The 11,427-nt window shown below is 41.6% G+C and overlaps 1 long non-coding RNA gene across 1 annotated transcript in view; it reads left to right on the top strand.

Annotated features, from left to right (window-relative positions):
- The first annotated feature begins 1,036 nt into the window (after positions 1 to 1,036).
- Positions 1,037 to 11,427, top strand: part of LOC137422506 (uncharacterized) — a 32,735-nt gene continuing 22,344 nt past the window's right edge. Inside the window, exons 1-2 of the long non-coding RNA XR_013622431.1 lie at positions 1,037 to 1,159; positions 1,352 to 1,603. This is a non-coding gene — a long non-coding RNA (uncharacterized LOC137422506). The remainder of the gene's footprint in view (positions 1,160 to 1,351; positions 1,604 to 11,427) is intronic.

Genomic DNA, 11,427 nt, shown 5'->3' with positions numbered 1-11,427 from the left:
CATATTTATATTTATATTAATATATTTATTTATATTAACATATTTATATATATATTTAATCGGGAACATATTTATATTAACACCATTAGTTTACCACCATCGTCTCTTAAATAGGTAATCCGGACTCTTTTTTTTTGCAGGTAAGGGCTTAATTCCAATAAATACTTAGAAAGCATCTGAAAATGCAAAGCCCGTCCGCCTCTGTTTGTAATCAGACATATTCTTCTTCTTCCATATGCTAAAAATAACGAAAACAGTTTAAACAAAATTAAAATTGATGATTTTATGCAACTTTGACCTTTGATCTTTAGATATAAAAAAATTCAACTTCTAGCTTTTGATTGGTGAACCAATTGAGTGACCCAATATGCAAGTTCTTAAAATTTCAGGTCAATTGGACAAAAATTGATGATTTTATGTAGCTTTGACCTTTGACCTTTTGATATAAAAACACAATCGACTCCTACCTTTTGATTAGTGAACCAATTCAGTGACCCGATATGCAAATTATATAAATTTTAGTTGAACGGGTGAAAATTGGTGATTTTATGCAACCTTGACCTTTGACCTTTTGATCTAAAAAGACAATTATTATCTTCTAGCATTTGATTGGTGAACGAATTCGGTGACTGAATATGCAAATTATCATAATTTCATGTCATTTGGATGAAAATTGACGATTTTATGTGATACTTGACCTTTGACCTTTTGACAAAATTCTTAATTTGCCTTCTCCGTATTATCATAATGAAGCTTTGGTGAAAATTTGATGACAAAACACAAATGGCAAAACATTTACGGCCCGGACAGACAGACACACACACACACACACACACACACACACACACACACACACACACACACACACACACACACACACACAATTCAAAACCCCATCTTCTGCTGTGCAGGGGATGGGCTGATAACAATTCTTTCCTATTTTAAAACGATGCGATTGATAATATGTTCGTACATACTCATATGTAGAATCGGTGGACGATTAACCAAAAAACAAGATACCATTTTGAATTCTGCAGATGGCACATCACAGCATTGAACATGGTTGCAACATCACATGGAACATCACAGCCTTCAGAGAGCCGTGCATCAATAATGTATTCAGCTGTATGAGAAAATGTGAAGAAGAAGAAGAATCGAGGTAGGTAAACAACAATTCCATCCTTGTAAAATCAATTCACGTAATGAGAGTACGTTGGTATTGTGCGGGTACAATGCCAGCTCGGCCCACAGTCATGGCTTCATGAAAGGATCTGCTGCTACGTTCAGGACAGACCTCCTTTATCTTTTGCTTCCCTTCCCTTTGCGTTCTTTTCCCATTGCCCCTCCCCAGATGCTGTCAGAGAGGCGAAGGCCTGCGTGCAATGAGTGCCAAAAAAGAATTTGACCCACCGAGGGATTTGATGCTTTCTGAGGCAGGTTCTGGGAGAATAACAAAGCACCGGGCGCGCTCGGCACCGCAGATTGCAAAAAGGGAAGGCCCAACATGGCCGTCGGTCGTTGCCTCCGTGGATAGCCTGCCATGAACAATGCCCCCACGGAAGACTGGGCATTCTATCTTTGCACTAACCGACATTGTGGAAAGGTTGGTCACAGCTGGCTTCCCAGATATTGTCTCACATCTATTTGCACTTTAACCGGTCGCTTTCCTTCGTCATCTCCACTTCCTCTCCCTTGCCCTCTCACCCACCATACATCTTCCCCACCCCTGACCCTTAACTTTGCCCAATTTAGTGATGTTATCAAATGTTGATTTGACAATATAAGAGCTTATACGGATACAAACAAATGAAGGGTTATTTTGTCAACAATCCTAAATGTTCAATTGGTGAATGGATGCACGTATGGCCTGTGTGGTTATTTGGCTTCTTCCATCATGGCCGCTTGCTTATCATAGCCCTCCACTCATGTGGTGCAGCCGACATTTGAGGAACATCACTGATGTGATAAATAAAGAACCATCTTTTTCACCACTCGATTCTGATTCTCATTTACCAATATATAAGACAAGGATGGCTGTCCGTTCTTCCGTTCCCACAGTTACGCTGATTGGCTGTGCGAGGCTGGGTGTACTGTGATTGGCTCCTGGCAAGATTATCGTATAGGTTTATTAAAAGCTGATATTTGAAATCTGATTCAATATTTTTATGATGGGAACTCAAGACCGAAATAATTACGTCGAAATCTAGAGTGAAATCGGAAAAGATGTAGGAAAAAACGTATTTTTAAAAAATCCTCATAGAATTAAAAAATATGCTCTGTGGGACCTCAGGTAAAATTGCTCCAAGCAGAAGTGGTATAGCCGGCGAAGCCGGTGTTGTCAATAAACGCGTACGTATTATGTCGAAAACCAGATTATGCTGTATCCCTTGGCTTGAGAATTCCGAAGCGCAATGGAGGCCGCCATCTTGCGGATGCGGAAGGATGCATAACAAATTGAAAAACGTTCAATAGGAGTTTCTTTCACCAGTCTTTGTTTGATTCACAATCTTATGCACCTCTAATTGATAATTAAAATACTTTAAGACCAACCTCGGCCCGCACGGGCCTGGTTATCTTAAACGAAAAGCGTCACCAAACACCGGAACCAATGAGATTCGAGCATTTGAAAAATATTTCTAAAATCAAATCACGCAATGGAGGCCGCCATCGACTGGATGCGGAAGTTTGCATAAAACAATTGCGAAAAAGTTCAATAGGAGTTTGTTTCACCCGTCTTTGTTTGATTCACAATCTAATGCACATCTAATTTGTAAATAAAATACGTTAAGACCAACCTCGGCCCGCACGGGCCTGGTTATCTTCAACGAAAATCGTCACCAAACACTGGAACCAATGAGATTCGAGCATTTGAAAAATATTTTTTAAAAAGCTTATTACGCGTTTCGGAGGGTGAAAACGGCGTCAAATATTCTAAAATTGACGAAGAATTATTTTTTAGAAATCTCGCGGCCGTCGGGGATAGTTTTTCACGGCCGGAAATATCCGAAGTTGAGACAGAATTCACCGAATTAATCAAGAAGTAAATTTTATCAATTTTAATCTCATCCAGAATGCAAATGGTACCTACTACACCTACTACACCGACGGTACCTACTACACCTACCTACTACCAACTACCTAACCTACTGATGCCACAGTGATGGGTAAAATAGTGGCAAGAGGCTTTGGCTTCGCCAGCTCATTGTGGCTTTGCAGTCGGGTACTAGTATTCACAATCGCCATGAGCTACCTGTAACTTTTATCTTCAGGATGAAAAACACCAACAGCGACAATTAAAAGCATCATCAAATGTTGAAATGCTTCAGCTAATCGGAGTCACACGTTCCGAGGCACGCAGTTTGTGTAGGCCCCAGGCTTCAAGCCTTCTGGCCTATAGGATAATTTCGTTATGGCCGAGTAGAATTGGAATCAATCCAAGCTATATAAACACAATGTGGTATATATGTACATAAGCAATAGCAATGTTTGGCTTCATTACATAACCCGAGTTGTTATTGTTTTTGAAGTATTGAGCAATCAAGCCAGCGTTCTGTGCCTATGCACCTCCCGTAAAATTATTTCGGAAGCAGTTGAGGCTGTTACATCACCCGAGTTATTGTTTTATTTTTTTATTTTGCATTTTAAAATTTATTTCAGAAGTGAATAAGCCTGTGCTTATCTATACACCATAGGTTTGTGCATTTCGCATTTACACCCAAAGCAAATCAAATAAATCTCGCCAAACACTTTGACCCATTCATGTTTAGTATCCCATTTCAACCCATTCCTGTTTCCCATTCCCTTATTGCAAATAATTAATTGGATGTAATCCATAACTTTGTGTGTATAATCCCCTGTGTTGTGTTAAATTTGACATACCCATCATGATTGACTATTGTATCGTACAGGCTTATTAAAAGCTGATATATTTGATTATTTGATTTTATTTTACACCATATTTTGATTTTATTTTATTATCAGGTGTCAACTGGTTTATTATCAGGATTATTTTTGTGTCAACTTTTGTTCCTCCCGTGAACGTCATTGTCTGTTTCACGAACCTTGATGATGTATAAAAAAAAATCAGGTATTCTTTTATTATGCATCTCTTTATTAATATGAATTGTTTATTAATTAATGTAGTGCCACAAGTGCGTAAGATTGCCATCCATGTAGTGACTGTTATTGATACCGGCCCCAGCGGAGTGTTTCTATGTATTCCGCACACCACGACATCTTCTTCTCCTTTCACTGGCAATGTATTCAGCTCCCAAAAACATGTTTGTGGTTTTGAATTCCAACCCCTGTTCTGAAGGTTCACCCAATTATCTACTGTTGCAAAGGTAATCATCAATTTACTTGGTTGAAAAAAAACTGTTGCCATGGTTACGTATTCTGTTCGAACTCGTGTGAATATGAGTGGGGTATGGGGGAGGAGGAGGGAGTGGGTGAGGCAGAGAGGAGTGGGAGAGAGAGAGTGGGGTTGGGAGGGCGAGGTGAGTGGGGAGAAGAAGTTTCCTTCTGTATCCATCCTGTCCACCCCATTTCTCTACAGCCCATTGTTTGTCCAATTCTACCTTTATTTTGTCCTTCAACTCCACTGTTGATGACCCCCTCGACCTTCTCACTACTGTTTATTTTGGCCTGTTGTGTCCTAATCTGTTTAGTGTTCTAGCTCTTCCATGAGCTTTGACTCTGCATACAAAAAAGGTTTGTAACCATTGTACAGGCTTGATGAGCCGAATGGTCTCTTTCCGTGTTGAAGTTCCTTGGAAGGGATGTCATCTATTATATATGTTGTGGACCGTGGTGTCTGCCCATGCATTTGTCTGTCTCCCGATTACGGCGGCCGCTTTCCACACTGCGTTTGAAAAGCTCAACATTCACTTTTGAAATGACGGGGGAACAGGCATGAGTAATGTTAATGCCAAATTTTATTTCGCAAACTGGATATTTTGCCCTCTTTTTGGACAAATCCAACCTCCGCGGCCCCATGTTGCACCACCATTTTGCGGTGGATGGTATAAGTAGCTCAGAGCTTTGTCCCTGAGTGAAACCAACAGTGCAACACAATTAACCTTCTTAAAATCCATTAAATATCATTTAAATCGATAGTTTAACTTAAACCTTTTCCGTCAGAGGGGACTAATACTTTTGCTGGCTTTTCCCATCACTTGGGACGGGTACTCTTCCTAGTTTACCAATATAACTTCATTCAGTCACTCCGGGAACTTACTTGCCATTCAAACACAGATGGGATATTTTCCTCTGAAAAAAATTCCTCCCAATCCTCTGGGTGGACCAAGGTTATTTTCCCTGCCTCCGATGCCTACTTTGTAGTCGAGCTACTCATTTATAAGAAATATATTGAAGTTCCTTTCATTCTCAAAGAGATAAATTCGAGCATGGTTGCAGCTCAGCGAGCAGTCAATTGTAGGCCGCAGTCTGAAACTTCTCCAGGTTTGTATGTTTTTAGCGAAGGAAAACTGTAAGGCATTGCATTGCATAATACTTTTGTATGAATATAATTGAAAACAAAAAGACACTTTATCATTTTCGAAAAGCTTTGTTTTTTCAAGTATTTCCCTCCATTTGTTCACTGTTTTGTAAATGTGATGAAGAAAGAGGGCCTTCTTTGTAGTGACAAGATCGCTCAGTTGGTAATGGGCTAGACGTCAAGCTTGTCTCGTCCGACTTTGATCTCCGAAAGGGTCGGATGACTGAAATCTGCTATTCTTGTGAAATGTCACCTTGGAGGTCGGCTGTCCCATCTCCATTCAGGTCATTGGCATTAAACATGGCGTGGAATCTTCCACAAAGAGGTCATTGTACATGCTGGGACCCTGATCAAATTCCCTGCTTGGGGCTAGTTGTAAGACATTGATCAAATTCCCTGCTTGGGGCTAGTTGTATACAGTAATTAGCATTACTTGCAGAGGGCCGAGGTGCTGGGTGTGCGTCGGACACAAGCAAGACAGGGCAAAAGGCCTCCAGTGTTTCTCTGTACTATGTTTCCGTGTATGTCACCCACACTCCAATAATAAGATAGAAGTCGAGGAAGCATTTTGCCTTTGATTTATGTTGTTGATTGTTCTATAAACGGACAATCAGCAACAAATCAGGCACAGCATTACTCTGCTGTCGCGTTAATCAGATGTTGGTGGTTTCAAAGAGGATAAGGACAAGCTAATGTTGAAATAGATAGCTGGGAAATTTGTCATGTGTTGTCGGTATCATCAGCTACAGACCTATCTATCACGAACTGCTGTTAAACTTTGTTTACCTGTTCTTTGTTCAGGTGTTGTTACATTTCAATTTAGTTTATCATTTATTATGATGATAAGATTCATTTTGATTTGGTTTCTCATGAAGTTATTTTTTTAAATTTAAAAATTTAAAATAAAGAAAATGAAGCTACTTTTGTTTGTTGGAAAATCATTTCAGATTAAATTTCCGTACATGCCTCAGGCATAAATTGAAGCCGGAATGATGAATTGGAATGCCTTCCATGTGCAATTGACTGAAATACAATTTAGGGAAATACAATAAGCAGGATCGACTCGTTTGTTGTAATGAAATAAATTTCTGTACAAATGTTTATAGGTGGAGAATTATCGTTTTATCACCAAGTGCTTAAAGAAAATTCAAAATAATTTTTTAAATCAAAATATAATATTTAATGCGGTGTATTGAAGTTAGCTTTTCAAACAATATGCAGCAATTCATGTCAGCAACCAGAAAGAGGCCCAAAATGTTATTTAATAATTATCTGGCAGGTGTGAAGAAGAAGGCAATTCATTTATTCGTGTGCAGCATGTGTCACCTGGTTGCATCATTGTTGGGAGCTCTGCTGTGCTGCTGATGCAGTGCCAGCTGTTGGTCAGGGCAGGAATTTTTAATCTGTTCTGGGTGCCGGCGATAACTCGCCGACACTTTGCGAATGACGCAATGGAAGTTTTCAACATCTACCAACTAAAGACAGGATACCCAGTTTAAAAACCATCTGAGGAACAACGCAGGCATTGATGCCTCACCCTGCTATGCGTACAAAGCACCAGGATGACAGTTTATAGCTGGGTTGAGATTCAAACCCAGGATGGATAGCTGAAAGGTGAGAGTGCATGAATCGAGGCAAGACCTGCAAGTCCAAGAGGGCTTTTGACAAATGCTACAAGAAGTATGATTAGAAGGAAGAGAGATTATTTCATTTTCCTATTTGAAGTCTCCTTTAGAATATGATATACACTACCGATCAAAAGTTTAAGAACACCTAAATTTTTCCAGTTTTTATTGAAATTTACGCAGTTTAATGTCTCAATGTACTCTGAAATTAAGCATAGAACAAATAAACAATTGGAGATAAAAAATGAAATCATAGAATCATTTTGTTTAACAAAATTTAATTTAAATTTTTGACTCGGCAAAGTAGCCACCTTTTGCAGATATAACCGCCGAACACACTCGTGGCATTCTTTCTGCAATGGAAATCAAATATTGTTCGGGAAGTTCTTCCCAACACTGTTGCAGAAGTTCCCACAAATGTGTTGCACTTGTAGGTTGCTTTGCTTTCACCCTTCTGTCCAGTTAATCCCAAACCAGCTCGATGGGGTTTAAGTCTGGAGACTGTGCTGGCCATTCCATGATTTGAAGCCGACCGTCTTGTTCTTTTCCTCGAAGGTAGTTTTGACCAAGCCTGGAGGTGGGTTTAGGGTCATTATCTTGCTGTAGGATGAACCCCTGACCAACTAGGCATATACCATAGGGTATTGCATGGCACTGCAAAATGCTGTGGTAGCCCTTTTGGTTCAGGGTGCCAGTCACTCTGTGCAAGTCGCCGACTCTGGATCCAGCAACAGAGCCCCAGACCATCACACTTCCTCCTCCATGTTTGACAGTTGGTGTCACACACTGAGGAACCATCCTTTCGCCTACTCGATGGCCTACAAAAACCCTGCATGATGAACCAAAGATTTCAAATTTTGATTCATCGGTCCATAAGACCTTCTTCCAGTTTTCAGTAGTCCACTGGCGGTGCTTCATGGCCCAGGCAAGCCTCTTTTTCTTATTTTGCCATCTTAGCAATGGCTTTCTTACTGCCACTCGACCTGTCAAACCTGCAGCTCGAAGTCTTCTCTTCACAGTTGAAACTGAGACTTGCTTACTTCGACCAGTGTTAAGCTGTGCTTGAAGCTGTTGTCCTTTGAGACGCCAATCACGCAAGCTGTTGACTCTCAGAAACTTGTCTTCTGATTCTGTTGTGGCTTTGGGTCTGCCAGACCTCTTCCTGTCAGAGTTTCCTCCAGTTTCCAAGGGCCTTTTGATGGTGCAGGAAACTGTACTCACTGACACCTTGGCTTTCTTTGCAATTTCTCTAAAGGAAAGACAGACAATTTTAAGGGTTATAATGGTCTGTCTGTCTTCCTGCTTGCCTTTGTACTATTTCAGGATATTCACTGGACTTGAATTGCTTAAATTTCAACAAAAACTGGAAAGATTGAGGTGTTCTAAAACTTTGGTCCAGTATTGTATATATATATATACAATATATATATATACAATATATATGGCTCAATAGCGCAGTGGGCTGTTGACACGTTATCAACGGAGGTCCGTGGTTCGAGCCCCGCATTGAGTCAGAATTTTTTCACACTTAGCCCCTCGCAGGAATTATATTCCTGTTTCTAAAATTGTATAGTGTTGAGGATTTGGGAACTGTGTGTGTAATTTGCGGTAAATATTCCTTGTAAATACCTCCAATTGTAAAGGTCAAAGGTCGTCCTTAGTTAGGCCATCGCACACACGTAGCCAATCATAAGTTTCCCCTCAGTAGTTATGTCCTTAGTAAATGTCAGTATAAGGCTCTGTGGTCGACTAATTCATTGCATTGCACCGAATCAAATAAGGATAGCTCCCCTTCAATAATTACCTTTCCCAGCCGAACTCTCCCTCTCTGGGTAACGCAACTTAACAAGCGTGGGGTGCGCGCCCCCTCAACTGGCCTGGCTTTGGAAGCGGTGCTTGCTGCTATAATGAATATGTGCTCCGTGCTCTGTTTGGACAGGAGGGGCGGGGCTGTTCGGCCCCATGCCCAAATAAGGAGACAATCCCGTGGCTCGCCACGAGGGGCGCGCCATTCGGCTCCATGCCCAAATAAGGAGACAAGCCCGTGGCATTGCCATATAAGGTCACGAAACAGAGCACGGGGGAGGGCGGTACCGAAACAGATGAGGTCGTGTCACACCCACGCTTGAGGTATGATATATGCATGCGAAAATCGCGCAAGAGATGATTGAGGGAGAGAGATGCGTCAGACGATTTTGAGGGAGGAGAGGACCGCAGCAGATGACAAAAGAGCCCGAGGCATGTCGAGGAAGGACGAGATACATGTGCCGCCGCCGCCCTGCTCGCTCCCAGCCCGGAAAGGACCTGCTTGCTGTGCGCCCTGCCAAACCTTCCAGCCTTGTGGTCCTACCTTCCTCTCCCTCCAGCCAATCCACTCTGAAATTCCCCATTCGTGTACGTGAGTTTGTTTTGTGTGTCTTGTCCCTGGGTTTAAGTAAGACTGCATAGATAAGCTAGAAATTGCCCTGTGTCCTTCTGATTCTTCCATTTCCTTGTATATTACTTTGATTGCTTTTCTTCCTTTAGTTGTGTGTAAATAATAATAAATCCCTGTTCTTCCTACTTTGTCTTCTTCTTCACATTCGGTCGCTTTAGAGGTTTCCAAATTGAGTATACATGGCGCGATTCGGCCGACGCATAGGAATCGGGTTTAGCCCCTTCGATAAACGGCTCACGCCGCAGTTCGCTTCGCTCGGCGCAACCAATCTATTATGCTGCGGCCGTGAGCGGGAGTATTTCCTCGCGTACCGAGAGGCGCTGGTATTTAGGTCATAGGACGGTTGGGCCTAATACCCTACCCAGCGCCGACCGGGTGTGACGTCATACCCCCGGGACCACGTCGGTTAGTCATAGACGAGGGGATTAATCCCCCCTCGATAAGGGGAACAGAGGCCGACGTTGGGTTCCGTAACAATATATATATATATCGTGGCTAAAAATATTGGCACCCTTGCACTTTTTTCAAATAATGCACCATTTCTTCCAGAAAATTATTGAAATTAAAAAAATATTTTGGTATCCACATTTGTATTTCTTTGGTTTGCAGTGGAACAAAACAAAAAAAGCTGAAAAAATTACTAAATCTTAGCTTATTTCACACAGAAATCCTAAAATGGCCCAGACAATATTATTGGAACCTTTTAGAAGTTGTGAGAAAGAATTCGATTTAAAGCAGGTGATTCTCCTTTACTTTGGAATTGAACTCACCTGTGGTGAGTTGCAAGTGACTGCAATATAAAAATCACTCATACAACCAGTTTGTATAAATAAAAGGGGTCATTCTGCTGTTTTGTGCCACTGTTTGTACTGCAATAAGCATTGTGAAAAGAAAGAAAACCAGAGAATTGTCTGAAAAGGTCAGACACAAGATTGTAGCCAAGCATGGACAATCTCAAGGCTACAAGTCCATCTCCAGAGACCTTGATGTTCCTGTGTCCACCGTACTCAATGTTATCAGGAAGTTTAAGACCTATGGCACTGTAGCCAACCTCCCTGGACATTGTCGCATCAAAACCTTGATTGAAGATTGCAGCGAAGGATTGTTCGAATGGTGGAGAAATCTCCTCGATCAATTGCCAAACAGATTCAAGCTGACTTTCAGACACAAGGTACGACATTTTCAACTTGCATCATCCGTCACCAACTCAATGAAAGGGAGTTCTAATCTAGGAGACCCAGGAGGTCTCCCCTGCTGAGAGAGACATAAGAAAGCCCAACTGGAGTTTGCCAAAACACACCTGAACAAGCCAAAATCCTTCTAAGAGAATGTCCTGTGGACAGATGAGACCAGATTAGAGCTTTTTGGTAAAGCACATCATCTCTATGTTTACAGGAAAAAAAAATGAAGCCTTCAAAGAAAAGAACACCTTCCCTACAGTCAAACATGGAGGAGGTTCAGTGATGTTTTGTGGTTGCTGTGCTGCCTCTGGCACTGCGTGCCTTGAATGTGTACATGGCATCATGAATTCAGGAGATTACTAAGGCATTTTAGAGCGCAATGTTCAACTCAGTGTCAGAAAGCTGGGTCTCTGTCGAACGTCATGGGTCATGCAGCAGGACAATGACCCCAAACACACTTCAAGAAGCACCCAGGAATGGTTCAAGATAAAACGCTGGACAGTTCTGAAGTGGCCAGCAATGAGTCCAGATCTAAATCCCAATGAACACCTGTGGGGAGATCTGAAAACAGCAGTTGGCAGAAGGCACCCTTTAAATTTGGGGAAACTGGAGCAGTTTGCACAAGAATAGTGGGCCAAACTGCCAGTCGAGAGGTGCAGGAAGCTCATTCAAGCGTCTTTGGGCTTC

Source organism: Myxine glutinosa, chromosome 2, assembly GCF_964187855.1.
Source record: "Myxine glutinosa chromosome 2, kmMyxGlut1.1, whole genome shotgun sequence".
Classification (NCBI taxonomy): Eukaryota; Metazoa; Chordata; class Myxini; order Myxiniformes; family Myxinidae; genus Myxine; species Myxine glutinosa.
Note: the sequence above shows the minus strand (reverse complement) of the source record. Positions and strands in the feature narration are given on the sequence as shown.